Raw genomic sequence first — 18,754 nt, 5'->3', positions numbered from 1 at the left:
TGTAGGTACACATGCAGAAAATGATGGTAGAGTGATCCTGTGTTTCAAACAAGGGAAGTAACAGCACTACCAGAACCCTGAGCCAAGACTTTGGTGAAACAGCCATGCACATCAGACCACCTGGCAGCCTTTACAGTTATGGTACCTTTCTGCGGGACACATGCTATTTCTTTATGCACATATATGAACTTAGGTCACACATGCTCTTTCTTTGTACACGTATGTGTACTTAGGGCACACATGCTCTTTCTTTGTACACATATGTGTACTTAGGGCACACATGCCTTTTTTTATACACGTATGTGAACTTAGGGCACACATGCTATTTCTTTATACACATATGTGTACTTAGGCCACACACGCTCTTTCTTTGTACTTGTATGTGTGCTTAGGGCACACATGCTATTTCTTTATACATGTACGTGAACTTAGGGCACACATGCTCTTTCTTTATACATGTATCTGTACTTAGGGCACACATGCTATTTCTTTGTACACATATGTTATTGTTATGACTTCTCACTGACTGTGTTTCAATGTATATAACTTTAAAAATGTTATTTAGAATTTAAAGCTTTTTGGTTTGTTTATTAAACATGTAGCGGAATCTGTTGCATACTGTACAAGTCATCATGTGATGTGGTTGTTTACATATATAAAGACCTGATTTGAGTACAGCAGAGTGATGAAGTTTGATTAGTGATGCTGGTTTGTGAGTTTTAGAAGCCACTTGTATAATAAATCCCTTTTTTATATCATTTGGTTCTGGATAATAACTTTATATCTGTGCAGTAATGTGGAAACATTTCTGCTTTTGTGTTTTTTGTATATATATATATATATATATATATATATATATATATATATATATATATATATATATACAGATTCCTATTACAAGAACAAAAGTTCACTACTTCGAACTTGTAATAGGAAGCCTCACTAAAGTGAACTTTCGCGTAAGTGCACTTCACCGAACACACCGCAGCACAGCTGAGGACATAAAAAACAAGCTATGTCCTCACTATGGTGCAATAATCATGGACCTTAGGGTTAGGGCACGGGTTACGGTAAGGGGATAGTTAGTAAAGCTATCCCCTTACCCTAACCCATGCCCTAACCCTCAGGTTTGTGACTATCACACCATTGTGGAGGACATTGCTATGTCCTTCACTGCGCTGCAGTCATCATGGACCTTAGGGTTAGGACACGGGTCATGGTAAGGGGATAGCCCTACAGGCTATCCCCTTACTATGACCCGTGCCCTAACCCTAAGGTCCGTGAGTACTGCACGGATGTTCAGTACAGCACCCGTTCGTTGTACTGAACTTCGCATAAGTGCACTTTCGATTAAGTGCACTTTCACTGCAATGAGCATTCCATGCACTATTTCGAATTAGTGAAAATTCGATCTAGTGTATGGAACCCATATATACACACACACACACACACACACACACACACACACACACACACACACACACACACATGCACACACACACATATGGATATATATATATATATATATATATATATATATATATATATATATATATATATATATATATATATATATATATATAGACAGATATATGGGTTCCCTTCAGAAGCTCAAAATACTGAAATCTTGACTTTCATTATCTCGAGCCCAAGAAGCAGAATCCACAGAATAGCGAAAGCTCAGAAGCACAAAATTCAAAACCTCGAATACTGGAGGTTTTGAGTTTTGCACTTCTAAACTTCTGCTATGATTATGTATTCAGGTAGGTGTGTGTGTGTGTGTGTGTGTGTGTGTGTGTGTGTGTGTGTGTGTGTGTGTGTGTGTGTGTGTGTGTGTGTGTGTGTGTGTGTGTGTGTGTGTGTGGGTGTGTGTGTGTTAAGGAGTTTGGGTAGGGGCTGTGGTGTGTGTCAATGTTTTTTGTTGCTGTGATGTGTGTGTGCAAGGAGAATGTAGCTTGTGTGGTGGTGTTTTGTGTGTGTTTGTATGTAGTGCGACCTCGGAGTGAGAATATTTAAGTAGGGGGAGTATAGGGGTGCAGATTGTGTGTGTTTGTGTGGAAAATGGTGTGTGTATGTGTGTGTGTGTGTGTGTGTGTGTGTGTGTGTGTGTGTGTGTGTGTGTGTGTGTGTGTGTAGTAGTACCATGAAATTCAAAACCTCCAGTATTCTTCGGCTTCTTAGGCTTGAGATACAAAAATGTAAGATTTCAGTATTTTGAGCTTCTGAAGTGGATCTATATATATATATATATATATATATATATATATATATATATATGGGGCCAGGACATTTGCTCAAATGAGCAAACATCTGAAACCCAAACGGCCGGGCATACTTATGCAATAGTGCTTTTCACCGAAGAAGCACTTTCGCGTAAGTATGCCTGTTGCTGAGGCCGTACTACGGTGTGGATAAGGGAAAATTCCCTTTTCCCCACTGTAGTGCGGTGAGAATTTTAAAGTAGGAGAGTGGAGGGGCACAGCCCCCCACATGGGGGGTGCAGGTGGGTAAAGCCCTGATTCTAAAACTGTAATGTAATTTTTTTTTTTTTTGTAGTAACACGCTTTAATGAAAGCGCTTTATCGATAAAAGCGCTTTCATTAAAGTGTGTTCGGTGGTTATGGATTTGGACGTTTGCTTATTCGAGCAAACATCCTAGATCCGTATATATATATATATATATATATATATATATATATATATATATATATATTTATGAATGTCTGAAAAGGCAGTGTAAAGTTTATGGGAAGAAGTAAGCCATGCAGCTAAAACTGTTGGCCAGACTGCAACTATTGCAAGCCAAATGAACATTGGTGGTACTGACTATGTTAAAGAACATGAAATGAAAATGTGAAATGTGAAAATGTTCAAAATGAAAAAGAGCAGAAAGAACAGTTAAAGCAAATATGGGAAGGGAAGATCAGAAGATATAAATATATATATTTTCAATAATTTTAAACTATTTGAATATAAACATGTATACAACAATTTTAGGAGATCTTTGGTTTGACATTAAGGAAAGAAAAAGAAAACAAGGGAGATAAGTTAATATATAAAAATAATGTTTTTTACACTTATGACTTTACATCGGACGGGAAGGAACAGAAAAGGACAGAAACTGACATTTGTTGCATTCTCAGACAGATAAAAGGAAGCTAATACTGACACTTTTCTGTGTGGATTTTCTGATCATGCAACATTATGGGATGGTTTGGACACAAACTGATTATTAATGAAGAGGGCAAGGGATGTAAGAGATTAACTGGACACTGTTCAAAATTACAAGATGAAAGGCAGGTATTATTTACAGAACATTTACAAATGAGAGATTTTTATAAGAAATGGTTAGATAGGTGGGTTATGTACAAAGAAAATATAAGACTATATATGTTAATATAGGCTTTTAGTGGCATAAGCGTAAGGAAGAAATTATGAAGAAAAATGTCAGAAATTAGTGGATGTTGCAAGAGGTAATAATGAGAAGGCAATGCTAAAGCCAAATAATATTTATGTAGAATGAAGCAAATACATATGATGTGCTATTAAAGCAAAAAAATGTTGTTAAAGATTCATAAGTAAGAGTATTAACAGTTTTCAGGCCCGAAGGCCAACTAGGAATATTGATTCATTCAAATATGGAGTATATATTCTTTCTTCCACCCAAATATCTAAAGCTATTTTAAAAATGTGTAAGTTACTACTTAGAAGGATGTTAATAGGAATGCTATTCCATAACCTGATCATAGCATTTATCACATAAAATTGCTTTCTCTTTGTTTTACAAAATTTCATTTGAAAATTTATATTACTATTTCATAATATTTTACCACACATACAAGTTTTCATATTAAACATTGCTTGTAAAACAGGTTGATGAAATGCATTAAAAGGCAAGTACAAGCTTCTATCTTATCAATCTATAACCGACAGAATACAGTTTTAATCTCCTATATCTATTTTCATAATCCAAGTCTTAACAAAGTGAATTTTCTATGTACATACCCCAATTTTTTATTTGTCCCATTCATATACACAAAAAGCACTATTTTACTCTAATATTAATGGTCTAATAAAAGATTTGAGTATAATGGTTAAACATTCTCCATCTCATACTAATAAAGTTCTTAAGGGTATTCCATTTTCTAATTGCTTGATTACAGATTATTCTACTATGCTCTTCAAAGGATAAATTTCATAAAATTCCTAAATCTGTATATTGGACTATTTCTTTTAAATATATTGTCGATGAATAAATCAGATGATATATTAAATTATTATTAAAATACATAATATTAAAATGTTCATAACTGCGCTGAAGTCCTACTGAGGTTGAACAATCTGACAATATTTTCATATCGGAATTGCATAACAAAACCAATTTTACAATTGTCGGCATATTTATATAACCAAAATTATTTATTCATTGTTATTCTAGAAAAGACCATATTAAACATTATGGGCCCTAATACAGAGCCCTGAAATACTCCATGTTGTACAAAAATAGATTAAGATAATAGTTCTCTAAATTTTACATACTGCACCATTCCCTGTATTCCATTTTGCTATATAGTCATTAACTTTTAATTTTATAAGAGATTTTTTATCACCTCAAATGATAGGCTATCAAAGGGCTTAGAAGATATTAAAAATACAACTCCAGGTGATAGACCTAATTCCAAAATTTCAATAACTATATCATAGAAACTAATTAAATTTGTTAAAGATGATCAAGTTTTGATAAAACCATGCTATCCCATGTCAAAGAGAAATCTGTTGCAGTTACTCTCAATAGTTCAATTATACATCTCTCAAAACATTTACCCAATATAGACATCAAACTTATAAGTCTATAATTTTCAGCCTGATTTTGTCATTCCTTTCTTATGAATTTCAGTTTTATAAGAAAGTTTCCACCTAGTGTCTTGATATAAAAATTTGTTAAAGAATATTTACAAAATGGAAAGTAAAGTAATCTTAATGTTACTTAATATTCCTGGCATTAAATTTAGTCCCATTTAGGACATCTTTTTAATTTTATTTAGAGACTGTAAAATTAATTGTTTTGTAATTACAGGACAGACACCATCTAATTCCCAATTACAATAGTTAATTCTATAAAAAGTTATTGCATTAAAAGTAGATGCAAAAATGCATTAGAAATAATACTTAGATCACTGATAACCCTTTCTTTTAATTTAAAAGTACAAGAAATTTCAGGACATGAAACTGCACGCACTGCAAGCATTCCTCACCCTGGACGATGCTGACATTTTTGCAGTCACTGAAACCTGGTTCAAAGCTGCGGAGACCACCCCAGCCTTACCAGGTTACTTATTCTACCATACTTTCAGACCCCAACCAGAGGGCTACAAAGCCAAAGGAGGTGGAGTTTCAATATTTATCAGACATACACGCCTCCAGGCTGGTCAAACAGTATGACACACAGGAGACAACCCAGGTGCATTTAACTGTTGACAAAACAACTATTCAAATAATTACTAGCTACAGGTCTCCAACCATGACTCAGGAAGCCCACTCCACCTATCAGGACTTACTTGAATCCATCAAGGTTCAACCCTCTACCCTGATCCTGGGTGACTTTAACTACCCCAACCATAGAGTGGAAGACCTATTCTAGCTCAAACATGAATGCCCAGAGATTCCTTGACTTCATCAGTGCCAATGCATTTGATCAGCTGGTCAAAGTCACCATCTCCCCTGACCACCCCCCTTTGCCAGGGTTGAACAAAAAAAACTTTTTTCAAAGCTGACTACAACCTCCTGAGAGCAGGTATAAGTAGCTTCACAGCCACCATCCCATCAGTTGGAATAAGCACTAAAGTCCAAGCCTACACCAAAAAACGATATGAGCACATATATATAGCTGCATGGACTCAGCATGTTGTTTTAAGTTATCATGAAATGGGACCACAAAGATATCAGTTTGGTTAAGCAAAGAGATTCATGTTAAAAGTAGGGTTTGTCAGGGATGTCATATGAGTATGATGGAGTAATTAACCTAGGATTCACCTAGTAACCTATTTACTGTTACAAACTGTGTGTTATTTATTCAGTATTATTAATCTAAAAATAGAGCATCTAAATATTTTGGAGGTTACAGTCTCAAAACAGTGACTGTCTCAAGCTCACACAACACACAAAAAAATTATTTTTTTACAAGAAGGTAGGCTTCATGTGCCTCCAAATGCGGGGCAAGGCCTCAAACCCTGATCTCTAAACATATCTAGTCTGATGTCACTCAAGCTTAAAGAAGAGGAACAAGGTAGAAAACAAATGTAAAACTCAACTGACTCCCTCTTCCCCTGTTCAGCAATTCACTTAATGCATAGTTTCATAGTTTCATAGTTTAGTACTAGGCTATCTGCCCTGGGGCATTTGTAAGCCTAGCCATAGTGATGTGGCTTTCGCCACCCCATGAAATGGTACAAAAATGCACAAAAATGCACAGAATAGATTTAGAATACTGTGCCTGTGTCTATTAATGACCCAATGAAGGCCGCCTTATATAATAGAATTAGTTTACTGTGCCCCTGTCTAGCAGTGACACAGATGTGACCCCTGGGGTAAACTTACGATCTCCCATCCACTCATCAAGATTTCTCTTGAAGAGAGTCAGTGAGGGGCTCTGCCTAACATGAACTGGGATCCTGTTCCAAAACATGGGAAGCCTCTGGGTTATGAATCTATCCCTCCAGCATGTCCTATTCATACTTGTGCCGAGGTTTAAGTCTTTAGCTCTCGTGGTCCTGATGGATTTGGATTTTTTGAGGTGGAGCATGTCCATCAGATCCTGATTGGACATGGCCTTGTACATCAGGCAGAGATCACCTCTGAGCAGGCGGTATGCTACTGAATAGAGCTGGAGTTTCTTTAGTCTGGCAGAATAAGACATATGTTGGAGACCATTGATCCTCTTGGTGAGGTACTTTTGTGGTCTCTCCAGCTGTTGCACATGCCGGGTGAGGTACATACCAAATGGGGCATTGTACTCAATCATGGGTCTGATGAGGGAGGAGTACAGGGGCACAATGACATCCTTGGATCTGGATGTGAATCCCTTCATGATGAGGTGTGCAAGGTAGAATGTTTTTCTAACCACTTTGGCAACGTGGGTGTCAAATGAGAGGTCGCTGTTGACTTCCCTAGGTCTCTGATTACTTTTTCTGTACTCAGTGGGTTGCTGTCTATGTGATAATTTGTGGGTACTTTGTTTTTCCCAAAGGGGATGACTATACATGTTTTGGCATTAGGTTTAAGGCCGTGACTCCGGCACCATTTGTCCGTTTCTGTGAGGCCTTTTTGTAGGATGTTTGTGTCCGCTGGTGTATCGACTATGGTGCCTAGTTTGCAGTCATTTGCAAACTTTGTCAGCCACAACCCTCCCATGTTTGCTTTAACATCTGAGAAATAAATGCCGAACAAGAGGGGTCCCAGGACAGATCCCTGTGGGACACCACTTGTGACTGGCTTTGAGTATGACATTGCTCCAGCGATTTTAACTTTATGGGTTCTGTCTTTTAGCCAATTTGCAACCCATCTAGTGACATAAGGGTTTACGTTTAAGCTTGTGAGCTTATCTATGATGCCTGAGTGGGGTATTGTGTCAAAGGCCTTAGCCAAGTCCAGGTAGGCTGTATGGACTGCTTTGCCCTCATCAATGGCTCTAGTGACTGTTTCAAAAAAGTCAACCAGGTTCAAAAGGCAGGATCTGCCCTTTACAAAGCCGAACTGGGTGGGGTCAAGTGTCTGTAGGTCCCCTATGTCTCTGTTTATGAGTTCCATAATGATTCTTTCCATAGCTTTGCAGACCAGGCTGGTTAAGCTTATGGGGCGGTAGTTCCCAGGGTCTGTAGAGGTACCCCCTTTGTGGAGTGGGACCACTGTTGCTGTCCACCAGTGTTCAGGTACATATCCTGTAGTAAGGCTAAGGTTAAATAGCATTTTTATGTGCGGGTTTAGCTCCTCTTGGAGTTCACGTAGCACTTAACCCGGGATACCGTCAGGTCCCATTGATGCTGTGTTTTTAGCTTTGTTGAGGGCGGTTCTCACTTGGACATCTGAGATGACAGGGAGATTACATTCAGCTGGGATAAGTATTTCTTCTTTTGGGGGTGAGGGAGGGGGGAAATTTGCACTGAACCTGTCAGCCCGAATGTTGGCAATATCTCTGGGTTCAGTGTATTTTTTGTTGTTGTGAACTAACTCTGAGCATATCTGAGGGTTTCCGCCCAGGTTTCTAACATAGCTGAAGGAGGCTTTGTGGTTATCTTTAGTGTCCTTAGCGATTTTTCTCTCAAAGTTGGCCTTGGATGTTTTTATGAGAGACCGTCATTTTCTGCTAATGTTGATCAGAGATGTCTTCCCTTTATGGGATTTTGCTCTGTCTTGCAGTAGCTTCCTTCTTTTGTTATACAATTTGTTAATGGCTGAGGTCCACCAGATAGGACGCTTGCCTTTGGTGGAGAGGGACTTGGATTTATTTGGGATTGCATGATCCATGCATTCTTGGAGATGTTCATAGAAAGCATTTGTGAAGGATTCGGCATTGTGGGATGTGGTATCCACTGGCCCAGTGGGCTTAAAGGATACCATCTCAGTCTTAAGAAGAGTGAAGTCTGCTTTTGAGAAGTTTTTCACTGTGGTCTTTTGTGCTGGGGGTGGAGGTGGGATATGTATATCCAGGGTGATTAGTTTGTGGTCAGATCTCACTAGTGAGGGGTATACCTCTGGTGTGGAGCATTTTGTCCCCATGTTTGTGATGATCAGGTCTAGTATATTATCTCCTCTAGTGGGAGAGGTGACTAGTTGTTCCAGTGTATTTGAATTTATGAATTCTAGGAATCTTTGGGCTAGGGTGTTAGGGCTAGAATAATGTGCCCAATCTATGTTTGGGTAGTTGAAGTCTCCCAGTATGATGGTATTTTATGATACATTCATATCCTCCAATGTCTTCAGGAAGGCTGAGTGGGGTTCCTGAGATTGGGAGGGTGGTCTGTAACATGCTACCAGTTGTATAGCAGTTTTGCCTATGGTTAGTTGCAACTGTATGGTCTCTGATGCTTCATGTGTTGCTACTAACCTGGAGGTGTGGGTGTCCTTGATGAATATGGACACTCCCCCTCCCTTTGTGGTTTGGCCCGGGTTTTGGGGCCGAAAAGCATGATACGAGGTATAGCCTGGTAGCACTGGGGTGCTCTCAGGAGCCTTGAACCAGGTTTCAGTTACTGCACAGACGTCGATGTTCTCCATACTGAGGAGTGCATCGAGTGCCTACATCTTGAGATTTAGACTTCTGGCGTTGAGCAGCATTACCCTTAGTTTTTTTCCATTTTTGTTTTCTAAGGAGTTGGGTTTGTCTTTTGAGCCTTGCCTAAAATAGGCACTATGGGGGTGGCAAGAGCCTTGGCCAATATCCGGAAGCCCAGTGGTGACAGGTGCAAGCCGTCCCATGAACTATGAATTCTTTATGCAATGGAATGTTATCTAGTACAAACTTTTCCAAGCTGTAATATAAATTAGGTTTCTCACCAGAATGCTTTATGATTTATCTGTGCTAAGCACAGCTTGAAAAAAGGAGTGTAGTGGGCAAAGGTTATAGTCTTCTAACAGAGAACTAAATTAGGCATTTAGTTCTTCTTAATTATCTTGTTTCAATAGATGTTAGTAGAAAGCAAAGCACAATTGTTTGGATTTCATTGAGTGCTGTGTGGAAGCTCTTCACTATAAAGTAGATTTTTCCTCATGTTCCAGCACTTAATGTAATAGAAATATGGATGAAGATGCTGTGTGATGTAGTTAACCACTCTACAGTTAAGATGATGATATAACAGTCTCAATACAGAATTCAAGCTAAAAATTGCAGTTATTTGAGACAATACAAAAAAAATGGAACTCTAGCAGAATTTCCAGCTAGATAGATAAATACCAAATATTCGCTAAATAGTTTTCAAGAAATTATCTTTTCATCATGTTATAACAATAGCCATTTAATTTACTGCATGTTACAGACATAATGAGTTTGCCTTCTACAGCAGGTTTCAGCAAAATGCTTACAGTTATACTTTCCTATGCATTACTTCCCCTGCTTTTTGTTTTCTTAAAATGCACTTTCTCATTCTAGTTTAATGAACATACATTTGCCTGAAAATTGCAAACAGTTCATGAGTGTATTTATTAAAACTAAGTTACTGAGAAAACTATGTTGAATGTATTTTCTGGCATTTTCTTGTCAATAAGATTGTACAACATGTCTCACCATAGGCTTCAGAAAGGCTAATCATGTCTTGTAAATTGACCAACCTGTGGTAGGTACTTTAAACTGCCATCAAGACCAAAAAGAACAAAGTGGTAATCCTGGCTAGGTGTAACCAAACATTAACAAAAAGGAAAAACACTACTCTTGAACTTGATACTAGATAATTTAATGAAGTGTTTTTATCACACAAACTTTATCAGAATAAAACATTTAAAGAAACACTCCAACAAAAAATGTGGAAACCACACGGTAATTATATAATCATGCCAAATCACATATCTAAAGAAGTAGTACATATAATTAAATATCATATAAAAATATACAACATATTTTACCTATTTAACTATTCCACATTTAAACACATTTTAAATTAATTGAATCATTAATATTAGGAAAATTAACTGCTTGCAAGCTTATTTGCCACTTAGCATCCCTTATTTCTAACCTATGTTGAAAATACCACCACAAACGTTGCACAACTCATATTCTATTAAAATTAAAGTAAATTTGTTTTCACCATTCTCACAAGTAGAAGCATGGCTAGGAAGGGAATTTGTGTGATCATTATGTTTTATAGCAAAAATATTCTTCCTTATCCTAGATGATATTTTCTACATAGTGACACCTACATAGAGACAGTTGCATCCAATACAAACTGTTATACAACTCAATCCTATAGAATTACAATTATAAAGTGTCCCATAAAGTATTCTATTCATGTGTGTAAATTATCTGAAAGATCCTTAACAAATATATCTACACCAATGACATTGTCTGGAAACAAAAGTCCCCTTACTCTTGTTTGTTATAGATAATCACAACAGTCGTATCACTTTGGAATATTTAAGTATAGCGACCTTTTAGTAAGTAAACTTAGGAACATTACCAACTGTAGAAAATTATTCAATATTCCCTTTAAATGGATCTCAATTTTTCAAATTAATATTCTTGATGATCCTATTGTCTACTGACATTTCTAAATTAAACTAGTGCTTATAAGCCTCACACTAAAATAGGTGGAAAACAAACCTGCCTTCTCTCTATAAACAGCATTAGCTATAAAAATCAGGCCAACCAGGTTATAACCACAATTTAAAAACATATTGTAATAAACTTAATGTCAGTAATAAATATACTATCATCAGTAGTTAATTGGGCTTGAGTCATCTGAACTTTAGGAATATTTCTCTTAATACACAGTGGATTATTATTTTTAAAATGAACAGAACCAATTAAAAAGATAGATTTTCTATGAATTCTACTATGAAAAGAGAACTGCACAATGTCCATAATTAGTTCAACATTAAAAAAAAAATCGTAGTCAGCTCTTCATCACCCAAAGAAAATTGTAGAACATTCATATTATGATTCAAATAATTTATAAAATCATCTTCAGATCCAACCCCCCCAAAAAAAGGTAATCAACAAATCTTTTGTATAAACCAAGAGCTGACATTTCTAGGCCCTACTAACCCAGTACTAATTTAGAGAACAAGAGAGCAAACATAGCACCGTCATTGCTATGCCAGGCACCTGTTGATAATATTTCTAATTAAAGACAAAAATCTTAAACATCAAGTCTAATAAAATGCATACTGTGTGTTAGTAAAATTATTACTGCAATTGGTGTATTTCAACATAAATTTCCTACAAAAATCCACACAATTGTCAGTAGATATACTAATAATCAGTGGGTTGATATAAACAGTGAACATAAAGTTCTGTTTACCAGTAAAAAACTAATCTTTCTTCATGTTCAAAATCTCCAAAAATCCTTTATATATATCTGTCTAAACATTGTACCAATGGATTAAATATTCTATCTAGATAATTAGGAACTCCTTCAGTGACATTACCTGCAACTGCTACAAAAGAATAAAAAAGGGGATAAGGTTTCAGCCTTTTCTGCCTTAGGTATACAAAATAATGTAGGTACTTCAGCTGATAAATAATCTTAAAATTTGTAATCAATAAATCCTTGTTCAACCATATCATATAGCATATTTTTAATATATTTGTATTTCCTATAAATATCAAAGAGTTGTATTGCCTTAAACCCCATGATATTTGTATAGTTTCCATCACACTGATATAGTGTCTTCTTGTTGCTTTATCAAAAACTCATCCCCTTTATCATCTAATAAATCTAAAATTATCAGCTTTTGAATTATTCAACAATTCTTATCTTTTGTGTTTAAATTGTACAATTTTGAGCAAGATTTTTTCCTAGTATAAATATTGTGTCCATTAATAATTTCATACTCACATGCTTCCTAAAAGGTTTGAAAAGTAGAGCACAAAATAAAAAAAATCCAATTTAATTTCCTAAGAAATAATTTTAACTCAGTGGAAGTAAAGACAAACATTGAATAACAATAGAAAAATGATTTTCCAGAGGGAAACAGAATGTAAGAAAACATGTCTGTTGTTGCTGGGTCTTGATGCAGGAAAAAAAACATTGGATAGAAAAATGTTGGTATTTTATGAGTGGGCAATGGAAGCATTTGCATTCCCTGATAGTTACATAGGTGGATACATGAGGGATCCCATGAAAAATCAAAGTAAGATGTTTTTTCTCTAATAAGTTGTGTCTGAACAGAAGAACCAGGGAGGGCTGCCCTCTTTCCTCTTTTTAATTTGCATTATACTTAGAAAAACTGACACTTAAATAACAAACTCAGAAATTCAAGGATATAATTAGCATGGCAATCAGGAAAAGTTGACTTTATTTACAGGCAATATTGTTTTATAATCGATAAAACCAGAAAGGGACATCTGAGTATTGTGTCACATTTTCAATATTTAAAATTAATGAAAATAAAACAAGTCTATAGCTGTAAACTATATACCCACACATGAATAAGTTTCAGCAATACCCATATTTTTGGGGACATAATAAAATGACAACTTTAGGAGTGTGGGTTAAAAAGGATTCTGTTATAGCAACTAAAGATATTTTGTAAGAGTCTAAACAAAATATAATACTATCCATATCTATAGACAAAATATTCCAGTATTTTTCTAGTTTTTGTAAGATACAAGCATTAAAATGTTTTAGTCCTTTCAGTTTTATACACAGGTCATGCATACTTTTATCAGTCAGGGGGTTATGGCTAGTAATTAGTAAAGAGATGAATGATTTTTATCTGGGAAGGGAAGAGTTCAAGAATCAATTGGGATAAGATAGTCCAACCAATAGAACAAGGGGGATTTAGGATTATCCTATTTGAAGTGATATGTCATAGCTACATTGTCAAGGCTCATATGCACAAGCAGAAAGTTATAACTTCAAGTGAAAAGATCTGATGATGAAGGAGGGAGGGAAATTCTAGGAATAAGGAGACAGTATAATTTTGGATGCATACCCTTAAGGAGAATAAGAACAGACATACAGAATATTATATTCATAAAATATTAGAAAGTATTCTAAGAACTAAGCTAACACAGGAATGGAGAAGGGAGATTTTGCTGATTGCAATGACCGCAATTAGGGGTTTAGAGAACAGGCAAGAGGGGGCTGAAATTTAGAAGAAAATTTGGAAGAAAAAGGCAATGGAATCAAAGTATTGTGAGCAAATGGTTACAGAGGGAAAGTTAATAATTTGGGAGAAGTCAATAAGACATTTGGACTACAATCTAGAGACTGCCTATACTCTGATATCAATTTCTGATAGGGAAGACAAAGAGAAAGGGACAGGACAATCCTAAGTGAAAGAGGTGCACTGGTAGAGTTTTAAGTTGTATCTATAACATAAGCTGCTGTTAAAAAGGGGATAATTAGTAGGGCACATACAAAATTACAGTATAACTATAGTAATCAATCAGAAGAGGTTAGAAAGGATTGAGAAGAGAGATGGGATACGAAATTGACCAAATAATAATGGTAGGACATATATATGCCTCACAAATATGCAACAATGTCTAGAAAAATTAGGATTTTTATTTGGAAGTGTTTCTTTAGGTAATTTTATACTCCAAGTAGATTCCAAAGAATTTTCCTCATGTAGATGACAAATGTTGGATGTGTGATGAGGAAGAAAGTGGTAACTGGAAACATATGTTCTGGGAGTATAGTCAGTTGGCAGACTTTAAAATTCCCTACTGAATACTGTGTCAGAAATATTGGGAGAGTAAATGGATGTAACTAAGGTGACGATTTTTCTGAGCTGGGATAAAGGATCTTAATTGCCTAGACACAGTAAGGCCTTGTTACATTTAACTCTAATGGCTGCTATAAAAACAATTGTTAGAAAATGGAAATCAATGTCTAAACCAAATGTATTTGAAGTAAGACTATTGTAACAGAGATAAAAGAACTGGAAATGAGACCTTTAGAAAAGGGTAAGAAGAAATTACATAGCAAAAGGGTGGCCTAATGGTTAAGGTGTTTGCCTTACAAACACAAGGTGCAAGGTTTCAGTCTCATAAGGGATAATTGGCTAGGCTTAAAATGGCTCACAAGGGCAGTTAGCTTAGTACTAATCTATGAACCTATGAACCTATATATAAAATTAAACTGTTTGAACAATACAGGCAGAAAAATGTTTAGGAGGGGGAATGAGATTTATGGGAAAGCAGGAATGGACTAACTAATGTAATGCTGGATTGATTATATTGTGCAAAAGAATATACATGACTTGTAATGTTTGAAACTGTGCAAAAGTAAATATGGTTGCTTTCTTATATCTAGATTTAAGTTTGTGTATATCATTAGTGATAATTCAATATTTTTTAAAATAAAATTATTTGTAACATTCACTCACTTGGTACTCAAAAGAAAAGTACAGTCTAATTATCTCAACATGTTTGTAAGACAAACACAGTACCCATATAATTACAAATGAGATTTTCCAAACTGTCATTCATAATGTCCAAAGTGGTAAAGTCACTGGTCACTGGTATCATCCCCATTACAAGCCTCTTCCACTGCCTTTCTTCCCTTTTCCCTCATCTAGCATAATCAGTCAGGAGTTGACTCAAATGAAGCTGAAGATCGCTGTTGCCTATGAAGGAAATTTTGTCTCCACACAATCCTCTCTGACAGCCTTACTGCAGGCCAACTCAATGTTTGTTCTTAGAAATTACTATTATAATGTCAAATGAAGAATCTGCCAAAGGCACAGCTCCAGGCTACCGCACTAGTAATGTAATTCTGACCACTTACATTGGCAGAATGCTGATGTGATGGGAGGGAGTAGGCAAAATCATTCTGATAGGCTATAAGGTCATGTTAGATCTTTGTATTAATTAATTAATTAATTAATTAATTAATTAATTAATGTATTTATTTATTTATTTGTTCTGTCAAAGGCAGTCCTAATATAATGATCAATATTAATGAAAATAGTATAATAATCAACTTCATTAAAAACATGGATACATTAATTTTAATGCCTAAATCTTTTAAGTTCCTCGTCCAACGAATAGATCCATTTTTATAATAAACTTCTGCAATACTGCTAAGCCAGTGTTATTAAAACATTTTATCAATTCATGAAAAAAATGAATCATTCATTGAGAAATTTATAACATTTTATTCTTAAGCAGCCATGTCATGATCTTTCTGAATCCCAGAGCAAGGATAAAGTCATTCACTTACATTTCTTACTAGAGTGGAAAGTTAATGCACTATTTATAAATCAGATGTGAACATTTTAGCTTGATTAATATATATATGTATATATATATATATATATATATATATATATATATATATATACTTTGAACTACTAAATCCTATTGGTTATCCCTATAACAAGTATTCAATTCATTCTATAGGACTAAGACAAATTATATGCTTCACATCCCCTAAATGAGACAGGTTTGATCCTATATAACAGACAAGGGTAAGGCAAGCAAGTGAGTAATGTTTGCTGCAAGCTTGCCTATCTGTTATATTGTTCCAATTAATAATCAATGATAAAATATTTCTCAGTAAAATAAAAGCTAAAATAAAAGAGGATAAAGAAGCAGAGGAAAGGAAAAATATGTTATTAGGGAAAAATAATAAGGGTCCAGATATTCACCTAAAGAATCTGCCACAGACAGATTATCCTGATGGAAAGTATACAAAGCCTTCAGTGAATTTAACCACAAAACAATCCATTCAGTACTACCTGTGAGGAAGGAGACAAATAACTTGAGGACAGTGCCCACAGTTTCATAGTATGTTTGTAGCTAATAAAGAATGTTGTGATTTACTGTGTTGATGCAGAAGAGAGATTGACCAGGATCAAAACACAATAATATTGTTGTTCTCTTGCCATTAAGACCTTATAAAGGACCCAAGTAAGGACTACACTAGTACAATGTCTAATGCAGAAACTCGAATGGAATGGATCATGAAGAGAGTGTTTCAGGAAATATATTCAAGCTGTGGGCAAACAACCTTCTCAGTTATGCTATCAATAAATAAAAGATTAAAGATGGGGCAATAATAACCTAGATTGTCAGGATCCACGATATGCTTCAAATCACAGATATCACAGACTTGTCATGTTAATCCTAAAGGCACCTATAACATCTAGATGGGAACTGACTGCACAGCATAGTGCATCATTATAAGCAAAAGATCGGGAGTAAGTGCACTATTCAGACATGCTAAGGTCACTGGGTACACGGCACAAGAGAAGAGCATAAGAAAAGCAAACAATATCCAGTACATTAAAGGCTACCTGGGGTTTGAAGCTACCTGTAAGTATTATAAAACAACCATGTATTCAGAGTTATTGTTCACAGTGTAATCTAATGCTTAACACTGGTTGCAGAAACAGTGGTATTCACATCTTGCACTGATGAAATTGGAAATGCCGATGTTTGAATATCAGATTTTATATTATAAAAGATCACCTTAGTACCTGTGTTCCTGTCCTCTGTATTGGAGAAGGAAGTGATTGATGTTGCATTCTGTACAAGTAGCCTCACACTTGATATTGGCGATGTCATCTGATTGCTTGTGCTGAGACTTGATGGATCATAATTTGAAGGCTGCACCATTATAGAGTGACTTGTAGCTAGTACAGCTATATCCTGGGATTTTGTATTATTGTCCAGAAAAGCCAAAGCACCTGAACTGGTCACTTCATTTTGATTTAATGAGACTGTTGACTTGTATTCAGATATCCTAGTGGGGTTAGTAGAGGCAGAAGACTGGGGCAGCACATTGGATTTTGTGGAGGCTGAAAGCAGAATCATCATACTTGTGTTAGATGGCATTGATGAAATAAAATGAGGTTGTGTACTGGGATCCACTGTAGGTGTAGACTTCTGACCCCAGGGAAAGACTAAGTTAGAATAATCCAAGAGACTTAAAACATTGCGTTTAACTCTTGGCCTAGCCAGTACCTTGACAGACATTGTGATTTCCACTTTTCTTGTATCTGCTGACAAAGCAAAAAGGAAGAATGAAAGAAAAAAATGATTAAAGTTTATCAAATGCAAGAAACAATGAAATAATCTGAGTTAATCATACAGATGCAGAAATGCTTCAAGTAATTTTGAGACGCACAAGCATGCATACATACACACACATGCACAAATGTAAAAATATAACATTATATAAGCATTCGCTGACAAACACCGACAAAAAATTATTAAAATTCACTCAGCATACTCAAACATGCACACAATATTGTTACACAAAAACAAAACTAAAAATAGCCGCAAAAGTGCAGCAACCTACAGAAGTTATATTAGTAAAATAATATCCAACACCATCCCACAACACAAAAACATTTTTTTACAGGGAGCAAGACCCTCACAGACTCCCACACCCTCTGCTATTAATATATAATAAGGCCAAGATCATACAGTGGGGAACTGGTTCATTACTTACCCCCATTGTACCCCAATGTTCCACATAATAAAGCTGTCAGCAATCAGTTACTCAGGGCAGATACAATTAACTGTCCAATCATTTTTAGGCCAAACAAAACAATGTACCACCTGCTAATATCTCTGCCTCTAATCATCTACTTACAGCCATTTACCCCATAATTATTGCAAATAACTTTGCATAATTTCTCCAATACAGGTAAACTATAATATTAGCACTGACCCCCCCCCCCCATAACACTAGCTTCAAATCTGTCTGAACACTGGCACTGTTGCAGGAAGGTTTTTATCATGTTAAGTTTTTGGTTAAGGTTGGGGAAAGGAGCAGTGTTAAGGTTAGGGTTAGTACACATTTACAAATGTGGGTATGGGGCTTTTCTGCACCATCTTAATAATGAGTACTAACCCTAAGACTAATGCTGCCCCTTCTACCAAACCTAATACTCTTATGTTAATAAAAATCTTCATGTAACACTGTCAGTGTGCAAGACACAATCACCCACAAACAAGCACATGCACACACTAAAAGCATTACATCTATCCCCTTTCCTAACCCTGCCCTTAACCCTAAAATGCATGCACTCATACACAAACATATAACACCTACCCTTCACCTATCCAGGAACCTAACCCGAACTCACA

This window comes from Protopterus annectens, chromosome 7.part0 (assembly GCF_019279795.1).
Source record: "Protopterus annectens isolate FY-2018-M chromosome 7.part0, PAN1.0, whole genome shotgun sequence".
NCBI classification, from domain to species: domain Eukaryota; kingdom Metazoa; phylum Chordata; order Ceratodontiformes; family Protopteridae; genus Protopterus; species Protopterus annectens.
The sequence above is the reverse complement of the archived record's forward strand: the minus strand, read 5'-3'. Positions refer to the sequence as shown.